At 43.4% G+C, this 20,444-nt stretch overlaps 1 protein-coding gene across 2 annotated transcripts in view; it reads right to left on the reverse strand.

The window, feature by feature from the left end:
- Positions 1-14,470, reverse strand: part of EMD (emerin) — a 90,227-nt gene extending 75,757 nt beyond the window's left edge. For both annotated transcript variants that reach the window (XM_089673527.1, XM_089673526.1), the window contains exon 1: positions 14,351-14,470. The gene's annotated coding sequence lies outside the window, so the exon portion shown is untranslated. The remainder of the gene's footprint in view (positions 1-14,350) is intronic.
- Positions 14,471-20,444: the final 5,974 nt, after the last annotated feature.

Raw genomic sequence — 20,444 nt, forward strand, 5'->3', positions numbered from 1 at the left:
GGGGTCGTCTCACTGTTGCCCATCTAGTGCACCTGTTGTTAATTTCATTAACACCAAAGCAGCTGAAATTGACTAACAACCCCCTCTGCTACTTAACTGACCAGATCAATATCCCAGGTGTTTAGTTGACTTGAGCAGAGAAATAATAGGCGCATGGAATCTACAGACCAAAATTCCATAGAGTCTTAATAAATCCAGTAATAGGAATCCAATGACAGATAAGGGGATGAAACAGTCTGAATACAAGGGCAGGCTGTGGTAGAGTGAAGCAGACTCTAATGTGGAGGAAACAGAGGAAGAAACACAGTGCCTCTAAGTGTAGACTGTGATGCAAGTTTAATGGTTAAAAAGTAAGTAGGCATCTCACAACAATATCTGCTAAAGTATATCATCATAGGAATACATATAAAATAAACATGTAAAATGATGGGAAGAAAAGGAGGTGGGGCGATCTAATACCATGAGCAAGATGGGTATATGGGATGTTATGAAGAGGAACCAAAGTAATGATACGTCATGTATTAGGTGTCCTGGAAAAGAGATGTGGATGAGGAAATGAACATAAAGAAATGGAAATTAGAACGTGCATACACACACACATAATTATCTGTGTATGAGTACGTGCATATACCAAAAATTTAAAGAAAAAGGAAAAAAATGTGTTATATTAAGGGAGGGGGAAGGTTTATGAAGCAATACATTATAGACTGTAAATGTGGTAACAATATGAAACAGAAATAAGAAAAAGGAGGGGAAATCTGACATACACATGTGTGGAAACCACTATGCATTTGACATTACATTTCGTGGGTGATCATTTTTTAGTAAGTAGTTTCTTGTACATCTTGTAATAATGCTAGTTTAATCTCACATGCATAGTGGTTTCCACAGATGTGTATGTCAGATTTTCCCTCCTTTTTCTTATTTCTGTCTCATATTGTTACCACATTTACCCTTTACATAATCTATAGTGTATTGCTTCATAAACCTCTCCCCCTCATAATATATCTTTCATAATATAAAACATTATTTTTCCCTCTTTTTGGTATATGCATGTATGCACACAGATAATTATGTGTGTGTGTATGCATGTTCTAATTTCCATTTTTTCATCCTTTTTATATTTTTTTATGTTCATTTTCTCATCCACATCTTTTTTTTCCAGGACACCTAATACATGACATATCATTACTTTGTTTCCTCTTCACATCATCACCATATGTCCATCTTGTTCATGGTATTAGGCCTCCCTCCTTTTCCCCTCATTTTACATGTTTATTTTATATAGATTCCTATGATGATATACTTTATCAGATATTGTTTTAAGTGTATGCCGTTTTCGTCATTTCTGGATGTTGATGTATATATGTATACACATTTATTCATTTACTTTCTATGCCCATGAGACCCATGCAATATCATATAGTATTGGTTATACCACACCATCCCAATTATTTCATTATTTATTAACTATTTATTTTTATATATGCATTTATTTAATTTTTTTAATCTCTTTGAATATATATTTGCTTTTTACATGTTAGTTTATGGATTCACGATACCATTAGCTATTTAATCCAGCTCGTTACCTGTTCCCCTGTCAACCTCCTCCTTTTCCCCTCCCACCAACCCTCCCTGTTCCCCATATAAGGCTCTTACTGCATTACCGGTACATGCTTGAGAAAGGAGCGCGCTGGTCTATGTCGGACCTTGTGCATGCTCAGAAATGCATCACACTTGGATGACGTCAGACGCCGATACCACCGCTTGGAATCCCACAGTGGGCCACCACAGCCCAGTATATCCTGGCGATCTCCTCCACCTTCAGCGCTCTCCACTGTTCTACTGTGATACATTCCACTGCGGCTTACCATCTAGGCAATGAGGCAGACTGAGCATCTATATTTATGATGAGCCTGTTATTTATCAATGAACATGTGAGTTTCCTATATTTCTTATATTTCAACCATTAAACTTGCATCACAGTCTACATTGTGTTTCTTCCTTTGTTTAATTGACTTGATGCTATATTCTGATTAAAAAGTGTGCCTTTAATTTTCATGAGCCGTGTACTATGACTCTTCTGCATTAAAGCGTGTTTGCAGTGTACACTGAGCTCTGCAAGCGCAGCTTTAGTGTAGTACATATTTGGCACCTACTGAGGGGAGTATAGTTCCACGTTAAGCCTCGGTTCACACTGGTGCGTTTCATTTGTGTAATCATATTGTCAGATTCTGTAAAGAATCGTATGGTCAGATTGTTGCATTTTTCTTTTTTTTGGGGGGGGGGGTGTGATGGACTTTTCTGGGGGGTCCCAGGCCCCACCTCTCCATGAAGCTAAAACAAAAAACCCAAAACATCAGCACAAACAGATTCCCCAAATCCTAATGTCAAGAGACAAGAGAAAAGTGCATGATAAAGTCCAATATAAATAAGTCCATATAGCACTAGGGCAAGCTCTTGAGGCTGTAGCAAGCTCTGGGTGAAGACAAAGGAAGAAGAAAAGCGCCTCTAAGTGCAGTATAAAGGACATTTATTCAAGAACAATGTAAAAACACTCACATGGTAAAAGGGTAAAGAAAGCCTGTTGGTGTAATGGAGTATCAATGATGACCGAGTCCTCGCTGAGAATGTCGTGGTCCATACTACCTGTGAGACTAGATGAACAAGAGAAGCCGGCCGGCGTGTGTAAGTCTCAGAAGATGGTGTTGGGATGCACACTGGAGCGCAATGTCGGTGTGATGACATAGGGGAGACCAGCATGCAGTGCGATGCGGTTTGGAGCATGCGCAAGGCCAATGGAGGGCAAGCAAGCTCCCTTCTCATATATAGGCTGATGCAATCATGGGAAGGATGTGGGTGTGTGTATATATAGGGAGAACCCTAGTGGCAATTAACAATAATGAATGGCAATGGTAAAAACATCTTGGATAAAATGTACATAGCAAAATTACTGAAGGAGGTAATAAAATAATAAAAAATAAATGATAATAATGAAAAAAAAAAGAATTAAAAAATTATTAAATTAATAGTAATGGAAAAAACTGTATATATAGAGAAGCATACATGAGGAATATATATATAATAAATATATATGGAGTATATAGAAGATACATTTATGCACTTGTAAACAGGGGCGGACTGACCATTCGAGCACTGCCCGAGAGCCCAGGGTCAGTAGGGGGCCCCATGAAATGCCCCTGGTACCTTTTTTATAGGCTTTTTGGGTGTGCTTTTAGTGTGGACAAGGACACAGGGGCTCCATGATCCCCTATTGCCCGGGGGCCCCATGAGTTGTCAGTCCGCCACTGCCTGTAAATAAGGGAATAGATATGTTACTCATAAAAAATGCTAAAGTTAAAACTGTAAGAATACAATGTATTGGTAACTGTAGGGAGTAAATAATAACTAATAAATAGTAAATAAATAATTAATAATAAATAAGGCTTTGGTGATCAGTTTGGAAATATTTGCAAATGGCCCATATGTAAAATGACATTATAGTATGGTGCTGACATTTAATTCCTCATTAAGTCCACCTGGGGACAATATGTCCAACATAGACCCAGTATGTTTCTTGGGAGCACAAGACCCTCATCTGCTGGATGCTATAGACAACTTAGATTCATTTACAGAAAGGCCTCTAGCCTGAAAAACAAATTAGCTCCTAACAAATACAATCCTTCTTTGCTTACCAAGAATCCACTTTGCCTACTACCAATAAAAGGCATGTATCAATGTAAAGAAGCGATGTGCAAGACTTGTAAATTTGTAGAGCACGGTCAAAAAACCTTTACAACCAAGGGCAAAACCTACCGTATTTTTCGCCGTATAAGACGCACTTTTTCTTCCCCAAAACTGGGGGGGAAATGTCAGTGCGTCTTATGGGGCGAATATGTTGTGGCCGGTCCGGTATTTCCACCGCGGCCTGGTCAGAATACCGGGCCGGCCGCTCAGCTCTGCAGCGGGACCTTACCTGTTCCTCTATCCAGCGGCGTGCTGTCTTCCCGGCTTCTGTAGTGTGGGCACTGGGCATGACAGCCGGGTGCCAAGTGCGCATGCGCAAGAAGCGGTGCTTTTTGTGAATGGTAAGGCGGTACCTGGGACACATGACAGATCCCAGAAGCCGCCGGACCAATCACAAAGCGCAAGTGCTTCTCTCTCATGCGCACTGGGCACCCGGCTGTCATGCCGAGCGCCATTACAGAAGCCGGGAAGACAGCGCACGGCTGGATCGAGGAACAGGTAAGATCAAAGAACAACTCTGCGGAAGTAAGAGCGGGTACCTGTCAAATTCAAGTACCCGCTCCCCCTCCCTCCCCAAAGGTCAGCAGTCATCTGTACTGTCCGCAGTCTCTGGTCATCCCTGTGCTGTCCGCAGTCTCTGGTCATCCCTGTGCTGTCCGCAGTCTCTGGTCATCCCTGTACTGTCCGCAGTCTCTGGTCATCCCTGTGCTGTCCGCAGTCTCTGGTCATCTCCTGTACTATGTCTGCAGTCCATTAGTTCAGAATTTTTTTTTTTCCTGTTTTCTGCCTCTAAAACCTAGGTGCGTCTTATGGTCAGGTGCGTCTTATACGGCGAAAAATACGGTATGTTTTGAGTGATTTCTATAACTGTTCTACTGATTATGTAGTCTACTGGCTGACTTGCCCATGCGGCCTATTTTATACAGGCCGCACTATTAGACCATAGCGTGTTAGATTGGGGGAACATCGTCGACTCATTGAAGATGGTAAGGATAAACCACAGTGTCCCCGGTCATTTTTTGGAATTCCATCAGAAATCCACAACTTGTTTAAATGTTTGGATCACAGAAGCCATATCTAAACATCTTTCTGAATCTGAGCGTTTTTTAAGGTTGTGCTGCCAAGAAACATACTGGATCTTTATGTTGGACACATTGTCCTCGGGTGGACTTAATGAGGAATTAGATGTCAGCACCATCCTAGAATGTCATTTTACATATGGGCCATTTGCTAATATTTCCAAACTGATCACCATAGCCTTATTATTATTATTTATTTACCATTTACTAGTTTTTATTATTATTAATTACTCCCTACAGTTACCAATACATTGTATTATTACAATTTTAACTTTATAATTAGCATTTTTCATGAATAACATATCTATTCCCTTATTTACAAGTGCATATGTGTCTTCTATATACTCCATATATATGTATACATTCATTTGTTTATTATATATATTTCTCATGTATGCTTCTCTATATATACACATTTTTTTTCATGATTATAATTTATTTTTTATTATTTTATTACCTCCTTCAGTAATTTTGCTATGTACATTTTATTCAAGATGTTTTTACCATTGCCATTCATTATTGGTAATCGTCACAAGGGTTCTCCCTATATATACACACACCCACATCCTTCCCATGATTGCATCAGCCTATGCTTGAGAAGGGAGCGTGCTTGCCTTCCACTGGCCTTGTGCATGCTCCGAAACTCGTCGCACTGCATGCTGGTCTCTCCTATGTCATCACGCTGACGCCGACGTTGCGCTCCAGGGTGCATCCCAACGCCATCTTCCGAGACTTACACACGCCGGCTGGCTTCTCTTGTTCATCTACAGTCTCCCCTAGCGCGGACCACGGCATTCTCAGCGAGGACTCAGTCATCATTGATACTCCCATTACACCAACAAGCTTTCTTTACCCTTTTACCATGTATGTGTTTTTACATTGTTCCTGAATAAATATCCGTTATACTGAACTTAGAGGCTCTTTTCTTCTTTTTTTGTGTCCCCACCTCTCCATGACGCTATGCATCCCAAGAGGCTTTGGGTCAATCTCTTCCACAATGCGTCGGCTGATCCCCGCCATGCATCATTAGGGAGCTGGTTTAACAAACTATTAAAGACCAGCTGGATATCTTCTATGCTGATGTCAGTATAAAAGATGGTGGTGCAAGCCCTTTTGCGGCATTTTACACCAGACAATTCTGGATTCACTGGTGTGTGAATGTTTTTTTAACCCTTTAACTGTCTCGGACATATGTTGTATATCAGTGACTTTGGGTGTTTTACACACACTCCCAGAGGCTGTGTCTGTAAATCTGACAAGCTAATTGTTGGTTGTCAGATGGAAGCGATCCTGCAGCTTTGCAGCCACTGGATTGCTTCCACACACCCTTGTAACTGCCCCCCTTTCCACCCTGCCATGTTTCCTGCGCTCTTGGCACCTATCAGTGGACCTGTGACTGACATGGCCAGTGCTGTCAAGTAGAGGGGAGGGAGATCAGTAAATGTCCTCTCACTGATCTCCCCTTCCTGTTAAGGCAAAACTCCACTTCCGGGTGCTGCTGTCACAATTTGGGCTCCATTAGCTTTATTGAAAAACCAGTGATGTGGGACTTCAGGACTCTGGATCTCTCATTAACCAGTTGGAGACTCTGGGCGTGTTACACACACACCCCCAAAAAAATTTAAGTATTGTACACAAGGTGTGTGTAGCACGTCCAGTCCTCCTGCCCTGCTGCTAGGACCTTCCTTGTCCCAGTACTTGGCAATTCAGCTCTGAATAATCAAAGCGGCATCGCCAAGCACAGAGAACGTTCCGACAGGTGGAGCTGTCAAAAAAGAAAGCAGTCTAGCAATGTTTACCATAACATTGCTGACCAGCAACATACAAAGAAACATTGTTTCATTTTGTATGTTTATTCTACAGATCAAAGGGATGAACTTCCATCTGCAAATAAAGTCAATAAAAGCAACCTGACAAGTAAAAAAAAAAATTATCTATTTTTTTTTAAATTAAACGTTTCTCTGTTTAACAACTGTTTAACCCTTCATTTACTCTAATCAGCCCTAATTAACTCCTTATACTACTTCTCTATTTAATTATTATTTTCCTTGGTTTTTGTTGTTGTTTATTTCCATTTTATGAACGAATGATATTCAAACTTTTTTTCTATTTGTTTGTTAATAATTTTACACCTTTAACATTCACTTAAAATTCCCTTTACTTCATTTGTAAATAGCTTTGCAATGATTTGTACCAGGATCATAATTTTAGTGTCGTTTTAAAGTGGTAGTAAACTCGTTTTGTATACTTTTACCTGCAGGTAAATTTACAATAAAGATTACTTGTAGGTAAAATTAATATCCCCCTGCTACTGTACAGCGCTGAGCATACCCTTTGGTGCTATATAAATACTGTATAATAATAATCTCCAAAACATGTTTAGGAGATCTTCACTCTGACAGGCGGTGCATGTGCTTTGAAGGGACAGCATACTTGTGCCATTCCTTCAGAGCAGCGTGCTGTGGCCCGGAACGTTATTGCAACTCGGCCAGTCAGATGGCCTGAGTTTGCAAACCCGGAAGGAAGACCGGGTATCGGCGGAATCCTCTGCAGTGGTGACAGTGTGTCACTGGAAGGCTTCGTTTTAAGGTAAGTCCTTCATAATGTGGCAGTATGTGATGCATATTAGCACATTGTGACATTACCTTGCAGGGGATTTTTTTTTATTTTTTTTAGGTGCGGTTTACTACCGTTTTAAACAGGACAAATTCCAGGATAAAACTTGCACTTTTTATGTGCAGTAACACTATTTATTTTAAAACTAACACTGCTCAAAAAAAGAGTGCATTTCTTTACATTTTAATAAATTAGGATTACGAAAAAAAAAATTGCTGCAAGACAATATTCACAAAAAGAAAGCCTTAATTGTCCTTAAAAAAAAAAATATATATATGCATTATGTTTTTATTTTAAGTAATGACAAAGTTATCACCAAATAAACAGGCCCATAGCAGAAATTTAAAAATCGCTCTGGTCCATAGGGGTTGAATAGGTGTGAGAGCCGTAGTGGTTAAAGAAAACCTGTTATTATAAAATCCATCACAAAATGGGGACTTTTTGTCCTATATGTGATGAAAAAAAGTTTAGTAACAAAAAAATGTCTAAACAATTAAATGTTTATGCTTTAACCCCGTCCTGGCACCGGCTCCTGGCCCTTTAGGTGGATCGAAATGCCGAGAGGCAGAGGTGGACATTCTGATCATGTGACTGCTGTCATGGTGGTCACATGATCTACAACTCCCGATTGCAAGTATGCATCGGGAGCTTTCCATGACATTTCAGTCACTGTGGTGGGAACGTGCTCTCAGCAAAGTAAACTATTTACATATATTGTACCTGCATATATGTGGCCGCTCGGCATCAAAGCCCACCCACCAAAAGACTGCATATATGCATGCGACTGGTGGGAAGAGGTTAACAAGCACTTATAATCCTCCCCCAAAATGTTTGAGCTCAACCCCCCCCCCCCCACACACACAACTGTGAATGCATGGGGAAGCACAGTGGCTAAATGGTTAGCACTTCCACCTGGCAGTACTCCGGTCGTTGGTTCGAATCCCAGCCACAGCACCTCCTGCTTGGAGTTTGCATGTTCTGCCTCTGCCTGCATGGGTTTCCTTCGGGTCCTCTGGTTTCTTCCCACACTCCAAAGACATGCTTATTGGCTCCTGTCTAAATTGGCCCTAGTATGTGTATGTATGAATGTGAGTTAGGGACCTTAGATTGTACACCCCTTGAAGGTTAGGGACTGATGTGAATGTACAATATATATGTAAAGTGCTGTGTAAATTGATGGTGCTATATAAGTACCTGAAATACATAAATAAAAATAATGTGTCGGGGACGCCTACTCGTATAAACATTGATTGGGCTACATATGTTACATATTGATGCACACGCCAGAGTGAGATGAATAATTCTAGGCTCATTATTCACAGTTCTCTCTAAACTGATGACCTGTAGGGGCTTTTCTAAAGTGTTTCCTCTGTAAAATATGGGGTACCAAAGTTTATTGCCATTTCAGAGGTACACATAATTGACACGCTGACAAAAGCTTGACATGTTGGGTATCTATTTACTTGGTGCAACCTACTCTTTCATATTTTTTTTTACCAAAAATCAGGTAATCTATTGCATTTGTGTGTCCTAAAATGAACTTTCATGTATATTTTTACTGAAATTTTACCTAAAGTAGAACTCCATGTAAGTTTTTTTTAATTTTTCCATGCAGTGCAGGCACTCAGTTTGTCCAGGGATTTAGGGAAGAGCTACAGTTGTGTTCAAAATAATAGCAGTGCGTTGAAAAAAGTGAATAAAGCTCAAAATCTTTCTAATAGCTTTAATTTCCATCCACACAAATGCATTGGGAACACGACACATTCTATTCCAAATCAAAACATGAAGAAAAATAGATCAAATTTGTGTTGTTCCTCTAAAAAAAAAAAATTGAAGAAAAGTGAATATTAGACTGTTTAAAAAATTAGCAGTGTTTGTATTCTTCTTTACAAACTCAAACATTCACTATATAAACTGAGAAATGTTTGAAGATTTTGCTTTCCTTTGAATGACTTCATGAATATTTGGTTGTAGTCGCACTGTTTCTGAGAACTGCTGTACATCTGTGTTGCATGGAGTCACCCAACTTCTGGCCCCTGTGATCAGGTATTCCAGCCCAGGATGATTGGACCACATTCCACAGTTCTTCTCTATTTCTTGGTTCTGCCTCAGAAACTGCATTTTTCATGTCACCCCACAAGTTTTCTATTGGATTAAGATCCGGGGATTGGGCTGGCCACTCCATAACGTCAGTCTTGTTGGTCTGGAACCAAGATGTTGCGCGTTTACTGGCGTGTTTGGGGTCGTTGTCTTGTTGGAACACCCATTTCAAGGGCATTTCCTCTTCAGCATAAGGCAGCATGACCTCTTCAAGTATTCTGATGTATTCAAACTGATCCATGATCCCTGGTATGCGATAAATAGGCCCAACACCGTAGTATGAGAAAAATCCCCATATCATGATGCTTGCACCACCATGCTTCACGGTCTTCACAGTGTACTGTGGCTTGAATTCAGTGTTTGGGGGTCGTCTGACAAACTGTCTCCGCCCACTAGACCCAAAAAGAACAATCTTACTTTCATCAGTCCACAAAATGTTGCGCCATTTCTCTTTAGGCCAGTCAATGTGCTCTTTGGCAAATTGTAACCTCTTCAGCACGTCTTTTTTCCAACAGTGGGACTTTGCGGGGGCTTCTTGCAGATAGCTTGGCTTCACATAGGCGCCTTCTAATTGTAACAGTCCTCACAGGGAACGTCACACCTTCTTTCATCTTCCTGGAGCTGATTGTTTGCTGAGTCCTAGCCATTTTGGCTATTCTTCTATATATTCGAATGGTAGTTTTTCTCTTTCTTCCACATCTTTCAGGTTTTGGTTGCCATTTTAAAGCATTTGCCATCATTTTAGCTGAGCAGCCGATCATTTTCTGCACTTCTTTATATGTTTTCCCCTCTCCAATCAACTTTTTAATCAAGGTACACTGTTCTTCTGAACAATGTCTGGAACGACCCATTTTCCTCAGAATTTCAGAGAGAAATGCACTGTAACCAGCATGTACAACATTTGCTGCCTTCCTTCCTAAATAAGGGCAATAATTGCCACCTGTTTTTCAAAGAATGAATGACCTCACTAATAGAACTCCACACTGCTATTATATTGAACATGCCCCTTTCAATTAGTGATTCAATTACACACAATCAGCAGCATGCATGTCATGACTGTTGGGTCTGTTGGATTTCTATTACTCTACTACACCTGCTAGGAAATTATTTGCCATGTAGAAATATCATTTCTACCAAAAACAGTGATTGATCCGGTTAGTGATGTCTGACTGCTATTATTTTGAACACAACTGTATACTTACCCTGTCCTCTGATCCTCTGGAAACCCTCCGCTCCCCCATGTCCACTAGTGAACTGTTCCTGCTGTCCTCATGCCCGGAGCCAGTCTATGGATGTGTTCATGTCAGGAACAGTCCATTCACAAGACCGCTAGCGTGTGGGGAGGGAGCAGCAGGGACCGGTCTTAAGCTCCGAGGATCAGCGGATTCGGTAAGTTTATCTTCACTGTTATCACCCCCAGACAAAAATGAGCAGTTAGCCCATGAAGTGCACTGCATGGTTCAAAAAGTTTTTGCCAGGATTTCTGCTTTATTAAAAATGTAAATATGTTATTCTCTAGTCCAGGCCTAGGTTTATTTCCCCTGGAGCTAGACCCATGGTGCTCCAAAGCTCACAGTGTCTTCCTCGCACTTTAAACAGCAAAGGAATATACAGCAAAAGTATTCTTCACCTTTATATTCTTTTATTCTCTAGTGTCTCTTCTCAGAAAATAAATCACACTTGGGAGGTTTTATCTAACCTTCAAGCTGAAAATTAATTTTTAAACAAGTGTACACAGAACGCAAAATAGTCTCTGGCAGTGAAAGGGTGAGGATAAGTTTACACTTTTTGTTTACATGTAACATTTGTTTTTGGTTTGCTAGAAAATGACTTAGAACCCCCAAATATTATATATTTTTTTTAAAGGAGAGGCATAGAGAATAACTTTGGTGGCTTTTTCATTTTTTTTTAAATTTCACACGGCATTTGCGCAGAGGTTTTTCAAAAACAGTTTTTGGGGAAAAAAATACACTTCTTTGAATTTTAATGGAAAAAAAATACATAACCCAACTTTTTTGTAAAATATAAAAGATGATGCCATGCTGAGTAAATACAGTAGATACCAAACATGTGACGCTTCAAAATTGCACACGCCCATGCAACCAACAATTGATGTAAATTTTACTATCCATAGGCAACGCTTTACAATCCTTTACAGGTTACCACTTTAGATTTACACAGGAGATCTGGTGCTAAAATTACTGCCCAAGATCTGATGTTCGCGGTGATACCTCACATGTGTGGGACAATCAGTGTTTACACGCGTGCATTGCATGGTGTGACGGGGGCACTTTAATTTTTTTTTTTTAATTTTTATATATTTTTTTTTTTATTTTTACACAATTTCTTAAAATTTTTTGAATCACTTTTATTTCTGTAACAAGGAATGTAAACATCACTTGTGACAGCAATAGGCAGTGACAGGTCCTTTTTATGGAGGGATCTGGGGCTCCGTAAAACCCCCAAATCCCTCCTCGGCACTTAAAAGCATTCAAAACCCCAAGATCAGTGTTTCTGAATGCTTTTAAGTGCTGGTCACTCTGATTTCCCAGTGGGACGGGAGATCCCGAGCAAGCTGCGGGAGGGGGCGGACGGGAGATCCCGAGCAAGCTGCGGGAGGGGGCCGGACGGGAGATCCCGAACAAGCTGCGGGAGGGAGCCGGACGGGAAATCCCGAACAAGCTGCGGGAGGGGGCCGGACGGGAGATCCCGAGCAAGCTGCGAGAGGGGGCCGGACGGGAGATCCCGAGCAAGCTGCGGGAGGGGGCCGGACGTGAGATCCCGAGCAAGCTGCGGGAGGGGGCCGGACGGGAGATCCCGAACAAGCTGCGGGAGGGAGCCGGACGGGAGATCCCGAGCAAGCTGCGAGAGGGGGCCGGACGGGAGATCCCGAGCAAGCTGCGGGAGGGGGCCGGACGGGAGATCCCGAGCAAGCTGCGGGAGGGGGCCGGAAGGGAGATCCCGAGCAAGCTGCGGGAGGGGGCCGGACGGGAGATCCCGAGCAAGCTGCGGGAGGGGGCCGGAAGGGAGATCCCGAGCAAGCTGCGGGAGGGGGCCGGACGGGAGATCCCGAGCAAGCTGCGGGAAGGGGCCGGACGGGAGATCCCGAGCAAGCTGCGGGAAGGGGCCGGACGGGAGATCCCGAGCAAGCTGCGGGAAGGGGCCGGACGGGAGATCCCGAGCAAGCTGCGGGAGGGGGCCGGACGGGAGATCCCGAGCAAGCTGCGGGAGGGGGCCGGACGGGAGATCCCGAGCAAGCTGCGGGAGGGGGCCGGACGGGAGATCCCGAGCAAGCTGCGGGAGGGGGCCGGACGGGAGATCCCGAGCAAGCTGCGGGAGGGGGCCGGACGGGAGATCCCGAGCAAGCTGCGGGAGGGGGCCGGACGGGAGATCCCGAGCAAGCTGCGGGAGGGGGCCGGACGGGAGATCCCGAGCAAGCTGCGGGAGGGGGCCGGACGGGAGATCCCGAGTAAGCTGTGGGAGGGGGGAGATCCCGAGCAAGCTGTGGGAGGTGGGGTGGGAGATCCCGAGCAAGCTGTGGGAGGTGGGGTGGGAGATCCTGAGCTAGCTGCGGGAGGGGAGACAACACCCCCTCCCACTAACCGTAATAACGATCGAGTGGCTAGTTAGCGGGTCAGAGCGTTATTTAAGAGAGCCACAGCTGCAGGCCTCATCCTGGTACAATCACCTGAAGAGCGGCGAGGTACCAGGTACATGACTGGTCGGCACTGTGCTGCAGATTACCCGCACTGTGGTTCAGCGCAGTGCACCTGCGGATTAGCTGCATTTTGCCATAGTCTTCTATTTGCGGGTGTGGTGTGGCATACGAACCCTCAGCATATACTAGAAGTGCGCTTACCTGGTTTGAGGTCAAGGGCCATATCTGAGGGCTACAAGGGCCACAGGTTGGGCACCCCTGTTCTATAATGATGATGTCGTTATACAAGATGGTGGCACAGGCCAGGGGCGGCTTATTCTATATATTTATTATTTCAGGTACTTATATCGCGCCGTCAATTTACGCAGCACTTTACATATATATTGTAGTCACATCAGTCCCTAACCCTCAAGGGGCATACAATCTAAGGTCTGTAACTCACATTCATACATACACATACTAGGGACAATTTAGACAGGAGCCAATTAACCTACCAGCATGTCTTTGGGGTGTGGGAGGAAACCGGAGTACCCGGAGGAAACCCACACAGGCACAGGGAGAACATGCAAACTCCAGGCAGGAGGTGCTGTGGTTGGGATTTGAACCAAAGACCCGAGTACTGCCAGGCGGAAGTGCTAACCATTTAGCCGCTGTGTTACTCCAACAATGCTGGATTTGCTAGGGGTGGGGGTTCAAAAAGGCAACTTTGCCATAGGCGCTCGTGAACCAGGTGAATATGGTGATATTCTACGTATGAAATGTTTTCTGTCAAATCTGAACTCGCCTCAACAATCTCACTGGGTGACAACACCTGGAAGAGTTCCTGGTTGTCACTGACACGTGCCCCTACCCCCTTTATGGTAATGACGGACAATACATGAGGAGACCGGGACTCGGTGATCTGTACACCCATCTTAGTAAATTCCTCTCAGAGTCTGCCCGGCCCGCTCTCCCTTACACACACTACTACGAAAATGGGCGGCAAAACAGTCTAACGGCCAAAGGCCCGCCCACTCTCGGTGCACGCAAGGCCGGCGGTGCAAGGGGGTCGCCAGCCAATAGAAAAGCGAGGCTTAAAGCGCGGGAATCTGGACAGAGGTGTGAGGTGAGAAGGGAGGTCATCGGCGGTGTCCGGCAGTCAGGTTCTCACCTGGAGGCTGCTGCTTGGCGTGGCTCCGTCTCTCTCTCCTCTCGTAGTATCTGAGGGTGGGGAAGTGGTGAGAGGCGGGATAGAAGGGGAGGTGCCGTGCTGAGGGTTGACCCGCCCTTTTCGGGCGTCGCTTGGTGACTGAAGTTGGCGGGCTGTCCTCCCAGGGAGTGGTCGGTATGTCCTCTCAGTGTGAGCTGACATTTTTTATTCTGTGTAATGGAGCTTTCCTCGAAGTCTATAAACCAAATCCGGAGAGTTTTCATATTGAGAGTCTTATGAGGAGAACCTGGAGGCCGCCATATTGGCTGAGCGTTCTGAATACCTGACTGTTATGGTGATCTTCAATGTTCTCTGTCCCTGGTAACCCAGCACTACTGATTTGTGTTGGAACTGTGCTGTCTCCTTTATATTGTAAAGTGTTTTGCAAACTACTGGTTGCCTGTATAATGGGGGCTGAAGCACACCAACACTTTCTGCTGTAAATATTCGCCAACATAAAAGGAGTGTTTCCACACCCAGGCAGCCCTGGGTACTCAGAAATGGCTGTACTCAAGGCAATGTCAGCCGCAGGTCGGCTGCACGCCAGTGAAGCGGGCCGCAGGTCGGCTGCACGCCAGTGAAGCGGGCCGCAGGTCGGCTGCACGCCAGTGAAGCGGGCCGCAGGTCGGCTGCACGCCAGTGAAGCGGGCCGCAGGTCGGCTGCACGCCAGTGAAGCGGGCCGCAGGTCGGCTGCACGCCAGTGAAGCGGGCCGCAGGTCAGTGAAACACCACTTGGGTTAGTAACAATACGGAAGCTAGTTGCAGGTCAGTAATATACCACTGAAGCCACTCATAGGTTAGGAACAGATCATTATAGCCAGTCATAGGTTGGTACAACAATACTGATGCCAGTCAATGAAGCCAGCCGTAGGTGTCTTAACGTGCCACTGAAGCCGCTTGTAGGCCGGTAGCGCACCTCTGAAGCCGCTTGTAGGCCGGTAGCGCACCTCTGAAGCCGCTTGTAGGCCGGTAGCGCACCTCTGAAGCCGCTTGTAGGCCGGTAGCGCACCTCTGAAGCCGCTTGTAGGCCGGTAGCGCACCTCTGAAGCCGCTTGTAGGCCGGTAGCGCACCTCTGAAGCCGCTTGTAGGTTAGGAAAACCCCATTCTAGCCACCCATAGGTAGGCAACACACCGCTCTAGCCAGTCGTAGGTTAGTAACACACCACTGAAGCCAGTCGCAAGCGGGTAATACATACCTAAAGCCAGGCGCATCTTAGGAACACACCAATTTAGGCAGTCATAGGTTGGTACCACACCACTCTAGCCAGTTACAGGTCAGTAACACACCACCGAAGCCACTGAGGTTAGGAGCACACCCTTGAAGCTAGTCATAGGTTGGTAACACACAACTGTAGCCAGTCATAGTTTTGGAAAACACCATTCTAGCCAAATCAGCCCTAAGAAGCTGATAGCCCTTCTCTCATGGTGAGCTGCCAGAGAAATTCTGATTTTGATCTTTACATGTTAAAAAGCACATTTTAGACCTCATGATTTGTTAAACACCACCAACCCCCCCCACCCCCAACATTTTCAGAAAAGAGACCCTGGAGAATAAATTAGTTGTAGTTGCAATTTTTATGTCACAATATTAGCACAACTGTCAAACCCATATTTTCAGTTTAACACTAAAAGGTAGTTTTAGGGCACCTGAGAGCAATATATTACCCATTTTCTTGTAAAATTTAAAAGATGAGGTTGCTATGAGTAATTGAGCCTTAAGGCACTGTAGGCAATTTGGAACCGCAGGCAGAATTGCTATGATTCTGGCCACGATTCCAATTTGCTGCAAAATGCGCAGCATGCGTTTAGGTGCCTATAATCTGGTCCTTAAGATTCCACAATTGTGCATAGGACAACCTATTCATGTGAAAGGACATCCCTATGTACGACACCTGTCTCTGCAAGTGAACTGTGCTATTTACATCACTAGTGGAAACCCGTGCTCCCGCTAAGTTTTATGTGAACAGCGCCTAAAAGTCTTTACAGGTCATCAGTTTAAAGTTAAGAGGGAGATTGATAACGCTGAAATTATTGCTCACACTCCAGCATGTGCATTGATGCATATGTGTAGTTGTTGTTTTTGTTTGTAGGTGCACCTGATACGTGTGTGAGTGTGTTTAAAGGCCCATGTTACCACCGCCATAAGCCTTATGTCGGTAAAAGGGTTAAAAGATAACTCCGGAGAAACAAATGTGCTTTCTCCTATGTACTCGCCATTGGTTACAAAGGGGGAGATTTACTAAAACTGGACTCAGAATCTGGTGCAGTTGTGCATGGTAGCCAATCAGCTTCTAACTTCAGCTTGTTCAGTTAAGCTTTGCCGATAAAACCTGGAAGCTGATTGGTTTCTGGTGCAGATTTTGCACCATGCCGTTTTAGTAAAACTCCTCACAGAAACAATTGAGTACTGTCCATGATACTTTTTTTATTTGCCCTAACATACAATATTGAGGACAAGCTTTCGGGGTATGTCCCCTTCTTCAAGGTCCGAGCAGTATTATTACAATGTTTTAGCAGAATGTTAGAAGTTGGAGATGAGAGAAAAAAAAGCAGAAACACAAGCCTAGGGTTAAACTAGAGATAAGATACAGCAAAGCAAAGGGGGGGGGGGGGAGAACAACGATCACAGAGAGAGTCATAAAAATGTTGGATAATGATTGAGGAATCCCATGTCCAAATTAAGGCCCTTATCGCTTGTGTCAAATAGAATTATTCTTAGTTCAAAAGTTTTTTTTTTCTTTCCTGAATGGATTTGAAATTTCCTTTCAGAACTAAAACATTGAGGTCTCCCAAAGTGTGGTCTGGTTGTGCAAAATGGTGTCCCACAGGTGTGCAATAGTTATCTTCTTTATGTTCCTTGATGGTATGTCTGTGCAAATTCATCCTTGTTTGCAACTTCTGTCCTGTTTCGCCAACATAGGATCCTTTGTTACATTTTCTGCACTGGATAAGGTACACAACATTACTGGAGGTGCAGCTGTATGAACTGGAGATATTGAAGATCCCTTTTGAGTGTCTGACACTTTTTGATGGATTGATTTGGTTGCACAACTCCCCCAAAGTGTCACTGTGCATCAGTGTATATGAAAGGGTTATATGAGCTGTGTATATAAATTGGTGTACAGGAAAGTGGTATATAAGCTGTGTATATACATGTCTGTACAGGAAAGGGTTATATGAGCTACTGTATATCCGTCAGTGTACAGGAAAGTGGTATATAGGCTGTGTATATACATCAGTGTACAGGAAAGGGTTATATGAGCTGTATATATACATGACTGTACTGGAAAGTGGCATATAAGCTGTGTATATACATCGGTGTACAGGAAAGTGCTATATGAGCTGTGTATATACATCAGTGTACAGGAAAGTGCTATATGAGCTGTGTATATACATCAGTGTACAGGAAAGTGCTATATGAGCTGTGTATATACATCAGTGTACAGGAAAGTGCTATATGAGCTGTGTATATACATCAGTGTACAGGAAAGTGCTATATGAGCTGTGTATATACATCCGTGTACATGAGAGAGTTATAAGAGCTGTGTATATACATGTCTGTACAGGAAAGGGTTATATGAGCTACTGTATATCCATCAGTGTACAGGAAAGGGTTATATGAGCTGTGTATATATACATGACTGTACAGGAAAGGGTGATATAAGATATGTATATACATCAGTGTACAGGAAAGTGGTATATGAGCTGTGTATATACATCCGTGTACAGGATAGGGTTATGTGAGTTGTGTATATACATCCGTGTACATGAAAGAATTATAAGAGCTGTGTATATACATGACTGTACTGGAAAGTGGCATATAAGCTGTGTATATACATCAGTGTACAGGAAAGTGCTATATGAGCTGTGTATATACAGCAGTGTAAAAGAAAGGGGTATATGAGCTGTGTATATACATGACTGTACTGGAAAGTTGTATATAAGCTGTGTATATACATCAGTGTACAGGGAAGGGATATATGAGCCATATATACATCAGTGTACAGGAAGAGGTTATAAAAGCTGTGTATGTACATAAGTGTACAGGAAATGAGTATATGAGCCATACATATACATCAGTTTATAGGAAAGGTGTATATGAGCCATGTACAGTATACATCCATGTACAGGAAAGGGGTATATGGACTGTATACACATCAGTGTACAGAGAAGGGCTATATGACCTGTATACAGATCAGTGTATAGGAAAAGGATATACGAGTCATTAATACATTAGTGTATGGGGGGGGGGGGGGTGATCATCAGTGCTCCGATGAACAGTGTAAAAGTCCCCCTGCAAAATGTTTACTGGCTCTCCTCTCCTCGCGCGCTTTCAGCGTGAGGAGAGGACTAACGATAACCGGCATTTCCTATTTACTCTGTGGTCAGCTGTGATTGGACACAGCTGGTCACGTGGTATAAGCGGCTGTGATTGGCCCGTTCCGTAGCCATGTGAAACAGCGATCACATTTTGTGCGCCCTGAAGGAGCACAATTCTGAGAGGTCGTCCATGGACACCCTCCCATACCTAGTCGACTGCACTGTAGCTGTCTTTCGGCTATAGCACGGTTGGGAACAGGTTAAATGATGGCAGGTGTGTACTGACTCCTATTTATCATGATTTGTAATGTGATTGCTTAATTCTGAACACAGCTACATCTCTAGTTATAAGAAGGTGTGCATGTGACGATTGTGCACAATAGAGGCATGGACGCTGTACGTGACAGCCATCTTGTTAGGTCTCAGCCATGTTCTCTCTCCTGTCCTCCCTTTTCAATGGAATGAATAGCTATAAGTTGAACGGAGGTCAAAAGGATCTCTTATCCTAAATAAAACACAGATCAGCTTCAGGGCTGTAAACCGCTAATTAGTCTGGTTCCAGGGGGTCTGCTTGAAAACCACTTTCCTCTCCCCGATCGTAAAACAATAACTCAGTCAGTCATGACCTGTTAGGCCATAAGGGCTAGAGCGTGCCATAAAACGTACATTCCAATGAGTCATTTTTCATACAAATCATAAACTTCAGCAGTAACTGGGCACATTAATATGAAGTATATATTTGGATAGATCATTTTAATGAGTCACACAAGACCTTACATCACTATATTCGTACCTACAAGAGAGAAGAAGCAGTCTTTTTTTTATCCTGAGTGACAAGGGTATGTTATGTTTGGTATCTTTACGTTTGGAATATAATTCTAAATATTAATCTGCCAGTTGTTAGGATGTTACCGGTACCTATTGAAGGTTATTAACCTTAGTATGAAATTTTAAGGGATTGGGTCATAACCTTGGTTACCGCCTAACACCCATCCCCAAACTGGATGATTGGTCAGAGTTCAGAAGGCAGAATACTTGCAAAAGTCCTTGGTTTGAGCAGAGTCCAATTGTCCGAACAAAAAGGTTACCTTGGCTCTCAAGTCCGATGTTTCCTGATTGATGTTAAAATAGAGCTGCCTTTCTCCAGGCTGTCAGTCTTTTTCTATCATATCAAAGGAGACACCCCTTTGATATGATAGAAAAAGACTGACAGCCTGGAGAAAGGCAGCTCTATTTTAACATCCATCAGGAAACATCGGACTTGAGAGCCAAGGTAACCTTTTTGTTCGGACAATTGGACTCTGCTCAAACCAAGGACTTTTGCAAGTATTCTGCCTTCTGAACTCCTTTCTTTAATTTCTCTGTTTTATTGTTCTCTTTATATCTTTGTTATATCTTTTTTCTGTAAATATTTTAATTGCACCATTTTGACCTTTTTTTTAGTAAAAAATCCTATTTTCTGAAAAGTGTTGAACTGTCTCTAAAGCTTTTAATGCAAACTAAAGAATCCCTGTCTCTTGAAGAGACTGTATGCAAAAATCCTCTGAATATGTCTGTGGTGACAGTGTGTATTACAGATGCTTATACTAATATCATAGTGTTGCTGCTAAGATTTGTGAGTTTCCTCCTTCTCTGTATAAAGGTGGTGGTGGCAGTGTGAAGGTTTAATTGCGTAATTAACCTGACCCAGTAACAATCACTCTCAGGCTGCTGGCACATAGATTGTATTCCCG

Source organism: Staurois parvus, unplaced genomic scaffold (genome assembly GCF_062004578.1).
Source record: "Staurois parvus isolate SC_StPar_1 unplaced genomic scaffold, SC_StPar_1.0 ptg000140l, whole genome shotgun sequence".
Taxonomy (NCBI): domain Eukaryota; kingdom Metazoa; phylum Chordata; class Amphibia; order Anura; family Ranidae; genus Staurois; species Staurois parvus.